Consider the following 10,026-nt stretch of genomic DNA (forward strand, 5'->3'; position numbering starts at 1 on the left):
ACTAGGATTTGTCACTCCGTGTGACGGAGAGGTATCTCGGGGCCCACTCGGTAATACAACATCACAATGAGCTTGCAAGCAATGTGACTAAAGAGTTACCCATGGGATCTTGTATTACGGAATGAGTAAAGAGATTTGCCGGTAACGAGATTGAACTAGGTATGGAGATACCAATGATTGAATCTCGGGCAAGTATCATATCACTGGACAAAGGGAATTGTATACGGGATTAACTGAATCCTTGACATCGTGGTTCAGCCTATAAATATCTTCGTGGAATATCTAGGAATCAATATGGGCATCTAGTTCCTGCTATTGGTTATTGACCGGAGAGGAGTATCGTTCATGTCTACATGATTCACGAACCCGTAGGGTCACACGATTAACGTTCGATGGCGCTAGGGTAGTATTGAGATATTAATAGTGGAAAGTCTGAAGATTGTTCGAAGTCCCGGATGGGATCCAGGACATCACGAGGAGCTCCAGAATAGTCTGTAGGTAAAGATTCATATATGGAAAGTTGGTATCGGGGTTCTGGAAGAAGTTCAAGTTTTTTCGGTATTGTACCGGGAAGGTTCTAGAAGGTTATGGAGTGGGGCCCACCTGCATGGGGGGCCCACGTGAATGTGGATAGTGGGGAAATTCCCCATAACCCTGGTCTAGGCGCATCAATATCCTCCCTTAAAAATCATATCCCAAGGGGATAAGATCAGGATACCTAAAAAGGGGATAGCGATTGGTGGGGAAGGAATGGTGGGATTTCCTTCCTCCCCCTTTGGCCAATGACCCTATGGCCTTGGAGGGCAAGCCATCAGCCTCCCCCACACCTACATAAAAGGAGGGAGACATTGGGGGCAGCCACCATTCGACCCTTGCCCGTTATCTCTCCCAACTCCTCCCACGTTTCACCGGTACGCGCTTGGCGAAGCCCTGTCGGAATTCCGCTGCCACCACCGCCACCATACCATCATGTTGGTCTTGATCTCATCTACCCCCCTGTCTCACTTGGTGGAACAATAAGGAGAGGACGCCGCCGAGCCGCACATGTGCTAAACTTGGAGGAGTCGTCCGTTCGGCACTTGATCGGGAGTTCGTGGACGGTTCGTGATTGGGTTGCAAAGACATTTGACTACATCAACTGCATTTCTTAATGCTCCTGCTTAGCAAACTACAAGGGTATGTAGATCCAATCTCTCCTCTCGTAGTTGTGCATCTCCTAGATTGATCTTTGTGAGTGTAGGAAAATTTTGTTTCCCATGCAACGTTCCCCAACAGTGGCATCATAAGCTAGGTCCATGCATAGATGACATCACGAGTAGAACACAAAGGAGTTTGTGGGTGTTGCTATTCAAATTACTTCCTTCCTTAGTCTTATTTTGATTCAGCCGTATTGTGGGATGAAGCGGCCTGGACCAACTTTACATGTCAACGTACATGAGACCGGTTCCATCGACTTACATGCAACTTATTGCATAAAGATGGCTGGCGGGTGTCTATCTCTACCACCTTAGTTGAATCGGATTCGACAAAGGCAGTCCTTGTAGAAGGTTAAAGAAAAACTTGAATATCACCATTGTGGCTTTGCGTAGGTAAGAACCGTTCTTACTAGTCACCCATAGCAGCCACGTAAACATGCAACAACAAAGTAGAGGACATCTAACTTGTTTTGCAGGGTATGTTGTGATATGATATGGCCAAAGACATGGTGAGATATATTTTGATGTATGATATGATCATGTTTTGTATAGATTATCACGACTTGCCTGTCGGTGAATATGGCAACCGGCAGGAGCCATAGGGTTGTCTTTAATTATTGTATGACATGTGTGTCAATCATTAAATGCTATGTAATGCTTTACTTTATCACTAAGCGGTAGCAATAGTTGTAGAAGCATGGTTGGCATGACAACCCCGATGGCGACACGATGATGGAGATCATGGTGTCATTCCAGTGACGATGGAGATCATGTTGGTGCCTTGAAGATGGATATCAAAAGCACAAGATGATAGCCATATCATGCCACTTATGATTTGCATGTGATGTTAATCCTTTTATGCATCTTATTTTGCTTAGGACGACGGTAGCATTATAAGGTGATCACTCACTAAAATTTCAAGATAAGATTGTGTTCTCCCCAAGTGTGCACCGTTGCGAAAGTTCGTCATTTCAAAGTACCACATGATGATCGGGTGTGATAGACTCTACATTCGCACATAACGGGTGCAAGCTAGTTTTGCACATGCGAAGCAGTTGGGTTAAACTTGACGAGCCTAGTATGTACGGATATGGCCTCAGAAAACAAGAGACCGGAAGGTCGAACATGAGTCATATAGTAGATATGGTCAACATGGAGATGTTCACCATTGAAACCACCTCATCTCGCGTGATGATCAAACTTGGGTTGGTGAATTTGGATAATGTTACACTCGGACAACCGGAGGGATGTTGAGTTGAGTGGGAATTCTTAGATAATATGATTAATTGAACTCATTATCTTAAACAATAGTTTAAGTTATATTTGCAAATTATGTTGTAGATCAATGGCTCGCGCAGTACCTCCCTTGTGGATTATCCTAGAGAAAGCTAAGCTGAAAGATGATGGAAGCAACTTTGTGGACTAGGCCCGAATCTGAGGATTATCCTCATGGCTGGCCAAAAGTCTTATGTCCTTGATACACCGCTTGGTGCGCCACCCCCTTGCAGCGATTGTGGATGTTGTGAACGCCTGGCAGTCGCGTGTTGATGACTACTCAATAGTTTAGTGTGCCATGTTGTATGGCTTAGAACGGGGACTTCAAAGGCGTTTTGAACGTCGTGGAGTATATGAGATGTTCCAGGAGTTGAAGTTTATTTTTGAGAAGAATGCCCAGATCGAGAGGTATGAGACCTCCGGTAAGTTCTATGCATGCAAAATGGAGGAGAACAACTCTGTCAGTGAGCACATGCTCAAAATGTCTGGGTATTACAACCATCTGGCTGAGTTGGGAGTTAAGCTCCCGCCTGAGGCAGTCACTGACAAAGTTCTTCAATCCCTACCACCTAGCTACAAGAGCTTTGTATTGAACTATAACATGCAAGGGATGAACAAGTTAGTCTCCGAGCTATTCGCGGTGCTGAAAGTTGCTGATTCAGACATCCAGAAGGAGCATCAAGTGTTGATGGTCAATAAAACCAGTAGTTTCAAGACGAGCAATGAAAGAAGGGAAACTTCAAGAAGAGTGGCAAAGCAGTTGCTCCTCCCGTGAAGAAACCCAAGGCTGGACCCAAGCCAGAAACTGAGTGCTTCTATTGCTCGGGAACTAGCCACTGGAAGCAGAATTGCCCCAAGTATCTGGCCGACAAGAAGGGGGCCAACGTCATCAAAGGTATATATGATATATATGTTATTGATGTGTACCTTACGAGCTCTCGTTGTAGTGCCTGGGTATTTGATACCGTTGCGGTTTCTCACATTTGCAACTCTAAACAGGAACTACAGAATAGATGAAGGCTGGCGAAGGACGAAGTGACGATGGGCGTGGGAAATGGTTCCTAGGTTGATGTGATCGCCATTGGCACGCTTGCTCTTCGATTACCAAAGGGATTAGCGATAAACCTAAATAATTGCTATTTAGTGCCTACGTTGAGCATTAACATTATATCTGGATCTTGGTTGATGCGAGACGATTACTCATTTAAATCGGAGAATAATGGTTGTTTTATTTATATGGGTAATATCTTTTATGGTCATGCACTCATTGTGAGGGGTTTATTCTTATTGAATCTTGATAGTGATGATACGCATGTTCATAACATTGATGCCAAAAGATGTAGAGTTGATAATGATAGTACCACTTTCTTCTGGCATTGCCGCTTAGGTCATATTGGTGTAAAGCACATGAAGAAACTCCATGCTGATGGACTTTTGGAGTCACTTTCACACATGAGAACCATGCCTCATGGGCAACATGACTAGAACCCCATTTTCCAAAATAGTGGAACGGGCAAGTGACTTTGTTGGAAATCATACATACTAATGTGTGCGGTCCGATGAGTGTTGATGTGCGCGGTGGATATCGTTACTTTCTCACCTTCACCGATGATTTGAGTAGATATGGGTATATTTACTTAATGAAGCATAAATCTGAAATGTTTGAAAAGTTCAAGCAATTTTAGAGTGAAGTTGAGAATCATCGTAACAAGAAGATTAAATTCCTATGATCCGATCAAGGGGGAGAGTATCTGAGTTATGAGTTTGGCAATCACTTAAGACAATGTGGGATTATTTCACAACTGACGCCACCTGGAACACCAGAGCGTAATGGTGTGTCCGAACGTTGTAATCGTACCTTATTGGATATGGTGCGTTCTATGATGTCCCTTACCGATCTGCCACTCTCGTTTTGGGGTTATGCATTAGAGACAGCTGCATTCACTTTAAATAGGGCACCATCTAAGTCCGTAGAGACGACACCGTATGAACTGTGGTTTGGCAAGAAACCTAAGTTTGGGCCTGTGATGCTTATGTCAAAGGGCTTCAGCCAGAAAAGCTCGAACTCAAAGTGGACAAATGCATCTTTATAGGATACCCAAAGGAGACGATTTGGTATACCTTCTATCTCAGATCCGAGGGCAAAGTGTTTGTCGCTAAGAACGGGTCCTTTCTTGAGAAAGAGTTTCTCTCAAAAGAATTGAGTGGGAGGAAGATAGAACTTGATGAGGTTGTTGAACCTTCACTTCAGCCAGAGAGTAGCGCTGCACAGAAACATGTTTCTGTGGCACCTACGTCAATTGAAGAGGAAGCTAATGGTAGTTATCATGAAGATTCAGATCAAGTTACTGTCGAACCTCGTAGGCCGACAACGATAAGTACTAGTCTTGAGTGGTACGGTAACCCTGTCTTAGAGGTCATGTTGTTGGACAACGATGAACCTATGAGCTAGAAGCGATGGTGGGCTTGGATTCTGACAAATGGTTAGAGGCCATGAAATCTGAGATGGGATCCATGTATGAAAACAAAGTATGGACTTTGGAAGTAGTACCTGAAGGGCAAAAGGCCATTCAGAATAAATGGATCTTCAAGAAGAAGACGGATGCGAACGGTAATGTCAGCGTCTATAAAGCTCGACTTGTGGCAAAGGGGTTATCACAAGGTCAAGGAGTTGACTACAATGAGACTTTCTTACCCGTAGCGATGGTTAAATCCGTCAGAATCTTGTTGGCAATAGCTGCATTTTTCGATTATGAAATCTGGCACATGGATGTTAAAACAACGTTCCTTAACGGTTTCCTTAAGGAAGAGTTGTATATGATGCAACCGGAAGGTTTAGTTGATCCACAGAATGCTGACAAAGTATGCAAGCTCCAGTGATCCATTTATGGACTGGTGCAAGCATCTCGGAGTTGGAATCTTCGCTTTGATGAGGTGATCAAAGCGTTTGGGTTTATACAAGTTTACGAAGAAGCTTGTATTTACAAGAAAGTGAGTGGGAGCTCTATAGCGTTTCTAATATTATATGTGGATGATGTATTGCTGATTGGAAACAATATAGAACTTTTGGAAACGTGAAGGAATATTTGAACAAGAGTTTTCCAATGAAGGACCTAGGAGAAGTTGCTTTCATATTAGGCATCAAGATATATAGAGAGATCAAGATGCTTAATAGGACTTTCACAAAGCACATACCTTGATAAGATTTTGAAGAAGTTCAAAATGGATCAGTCCAAGAAGGGGTTCTTACCTGTTTTGCAAGGTGTGAAGTTGAGTGAGACTCAATGCCCAATGACTACAGAGGATAGAGAAAAGATGTCATCCCCTATGCTTCTACCATAGGCTCTATCATGTATGCGATGTTGTGCACAAGACCAGATGCCAGCCTTGCCATAAGTATGGCGGAAGGTTTCAAAGTGATCCAGGAGTGGAACACTGGGCAACGGTCAATAATATCCTTAAGTACCTGAAAAGGACTAGGGAAATGTTTCTTGTTTATAGAGGTGACCAAGAGCTCGTTGTAAAGGGTTATGTCGATGCAAGCTTTCACACTAATACTGATGACTCTAAGTCTCAAACCAGATACATATATATTCTAAATGGGGGAGCGGTAAGCTGGTGCAGTTCCAAGCAAAGCGTGGTAGTTGATTCTACATGTGAAGCGGAGTTCATAGCTGCCTCGGAGGCAGCGAAGGAAGGTATGTGGATGAATCAGTTCATGACAGATCTTGGAGTTGTGCTCAATGCACTGGACCCAATGACTCTGTTCTGTGACAACACTGGTGCCACTGCTCTGGCCAAGGAACTAAGGTTTCATAAGAGCACTAGACATATAAAGCGACACTTCAATTCCATCCATGATGCGACCAAGGAGTAGGACATAAACATTTGCAACGTTCATTTTGCATCATGCTTTTATATTGATATTTATTGCATTATGGGTTGTTATTACATATTATAGCACAATACTTATTCCTTTTCTCTCTTGTTTTACAAGGTTTACATGAAGAAGGGAGAATGCTGGCAGCTGGAATTCTGGGCTAGAAAAGGAGCAAATATTAGAGACCTATTATGCACAACTCCAGAAGTCCTGAAACTTCACGGAGAGTCATTATAGAATTAATAAAAAAAATGTTGGGCGAAGAAAGCACCAGAGGGGGGCCACTTGCCATCCACAAGGGTGGAGGGCGTGCCCTACCCCCTGGGCGCGCCCCTGCCTTGTGGGCCACCTGGTAGGCCCCCGATGCCCATCTTCTGCTATATGGTGTGTTTTGACCTGGAAAAAATCAGAAGGAAGCTTTCGGGACGAAGCGCCGCCATCTCGAGGCCGAACCAGGGCAAAACCAATCTAGGGCTCCAGCAGAGCTGTTATGCCGGGTAAACTTCCCTCCGGGAGGGGGGAATCGAAGCCATCGTCATCACCAACGATCATCTCATCGAGAGGGGGTCAATCTCCATCAACATCTTCACCAGCACCATATCCTCTCAAACCCTAGTTCATCTCTTGTATCTGATCTCTGTCTCAAAACCTCAGATTGGTACCTATGGGTTGCTAGTAGTGTTGATTACTCCTTGTAGTTAATGCTAGTTGGTTTATTCGGTGGAAGATCATATGTTCAGATCCTTAATGATAATTAATACTTCTCTGATTATGAACATGTATTTTCTTTGTGAGTAGTTACATTTGTTCCTAAGGACATGGGAGAAGTCTTGTTATAAGTAATCATGTGAATTTGGTATTCGTTCGATATTTTGATGAGATGTATGTTGTCTTTCCTCTAGTGGTGTTATGTGAACGTCGACTACATGACACTTCACCATGATTTGGGCCTAGGGGAAGGCACTGGGAAGTAATAAGTATATGATGGGTTGCCAGAGTGATAGAAGTTTAAACCATAGTTTATGCATTGCTTCGTAAGGGGCGGATTGGGATCCGTATGTTTCATGTTATGGTTAGATTTATCTTAATTTTTCTTTCGTAGTTGCGGATGCTTGCGAGAGGGGTTAATCGTAAGTGGGAGGCTTGTCCAAGGAAGGACAGCACCCAAGCACCGGTCCACCCACATACCAAATTATCAAAGTAACGAACGCGAATCATATCAGCATGATGAAAACTAGCTTGACAGTAATTCCCATGTGTCCTCGGGAGCACTTTACTTTATATAAGAGTTTGTTCAGGCTTGTCCTTTGCTACAAAAAGGATTGGGCCACCTTGCTGCACCTTGTTTACTTTTGTTACTTGTTACCCGTTACGAATTATCTTATCATAGAACTATTTGTTACCGATAATTTCAGTGCTTGCAGAGAATACCATGCTGAAAACCGCTTGTCATTTCCTTCTGCTCCTCGTTAGGTTCGACACTCTTACTTACCAAAAGTACTACGATAGATCCCCTATACTTGTGGGTCATCATACATGCAGATCTGAATGTTGCAGATCCGTTGACTAAACCTCTTCCACGGGCAAAACATGATCAACACCATAACTCTATGGGTGTTAGATTCATTACCACGTAATGCTAGATTATTGACTCTGATGCAAGTGGGAGACTATTGGAAATATGCCCTAGAGGCAATAATAAAGTGGTTATTATTATATTTTATTGTTCATGATACTCGTTTATTATCCATGCTACAATTGTATTGATTGGAAACTCAAATACATGTGTGGATGCATAGACAACAACATGTCCCTAGTTAAGCCTCTACCAGGCTAGCTCGTTGATCAAAGATGGTTACAGTTTCCTAGCCATAGACATGAGTTGTCATTTGATAACGGGATCACGTCATTAAGAGAATGATGTGATGGACAAGACCCAAACTATAAGCATATCATGTGATCGTATCAAGTTTATTACTATCGTTTTCTACATGTCAAGTATATGTTCGTATGACCATGAGATCATGCAACTCACTGACACCAGAGGAGTACCTTGTGTGTATCAAACACCGCAACATAACTGGGTTACTATAAAGATGCTCTACATGTATCTTCTATGGTGTATGTTGAGCCGGCATGGATCAAGACTGGGATTTGTCACTCCGTGTGACGGAGAGGTATCTCAGGGCCCACTCGGTAATGCAACATCACATTGAGCTTGGAAGCAATGTGACTAAAGAGTTAGCCACGGGATCTTGTATCACGGAATGAGTAAAGAGACTTGCCGGTAACGGAATTGAACTAGGTATGGAGATACCGGCAATCGAATCTTGGGCAAGTAACATATCACTGGACAAAGGGAATTGTATACAGGATTAACTGAATCCTTGACATCGTGGTTCAACTGATAAAGATCTTTGTGGAATATGTAGGAATCAATATGGGCATCCAGGTCCCGCTATTGGTTATTGACCGGATAGGAGTCTTGGTCATGTCTACATGATTCTCGAACCCGTAGGGTCGCACGCTTAATGTTTGGTAGCGCTAGGGTAGTATTGAGATATTAATAGTGGAAAGTCTAAAGGTTGTTAGGAGTCCCGGATGGGATCCGGGACACCACGAGGAGTTGCGGAATAGTCCGGAGGTAAAGATTCATATATGGAAAGTTGTTATCGGGGTTTCGGAAAAAGATCATGTTTTTTCAGTATTGTACCGGGAAGGTTCTAGAAGGTTCTGGAATGGGCCCCACCTGCATGGGGGACCCACATGAACTTGGGTAGTGGGGAAAGTCCCCACAACCCTGGTCTAGGTGCACCAAGGGCCTCACTTAAAAGGAATAGTATCATATCTCAAGGGGATAAGATCATGATCCCTAAAAAGGGGGGATAGCGACCGATGGGGAAGGAAAGGTGGGATTTCCTTCCTCCCCCTTTGGCCAACAACCCTAGGGCCTTGGAGGGAAAGCCACGAGCCCCCTCCATGCCTATATAAAGGTGGGGAGGCTTTGGGGGCAGCCACCCTTCGACCCTTGCCCGTTACCTCTCCCAACTCCTCCCGACGTTTCACCGGTACGCGCTTGGCGAAGCCATGTCGGAAATTCCGCTGCCACCACCGCCACCATACCGTCGTGGTGGTCCCAGTCTCATCTAACCCTCTGTCTCGCTTGTTGTATCAAGAAGGAGAGGACGCCGCTGAGCCACACGTGTGCTAAACTTGGAGGTGCCGTCCGTTCGACACTTTATTGGGACTTTGTGGACGGATCATGATTGGATCGCGAAAACGCTCGACTACATCAACCACGTTTCTTAATGCTTCTGCTTGGAGATCTACAAGGGTATGTAGATCCAATCTCTCCTCTCGTAGATGTGCATCTCCTAGATTGATCTTGGTGAGCGTAGAATTTTTTTTTTGCCATGCAACGTTCCCCAACAGCATGAGCCAACCTGTTCTATGACCATGAAGAGCACGAAAACCCTCCCCTTCATTATGAGGGGTAAATCTCACAAATAACTCCCCCTCCTCATCTAAACCTAGAGCAAAAGGTGGATGCTGAGTAAAAGAAGATCTGACCACATGGTTTTCCATCTCAAATAAGCCGAGGCCCTGAAAACAAGTTTGGGTAGAACGAACAAGCACCTGCTGGTTGATGGTGAGGAAGTGTAGAACTTTCTCCCT

This window comes from Triticum dicoccoides, chromosome 3B (assembly GCF_002162155.2).
Source record: "Triticum dicoccoides isolate Atlit2015 ecotype Zavitan chromosome 3B, WEW_v2.0, whole genome shotgun sequence".
NCBI classification, from domain to species: Eukaryota; Viridiplantae; Streptophyta; class Magnoliopsida; order Poales; family Poaceae; genus Triticum; species Triticum dicoccoides.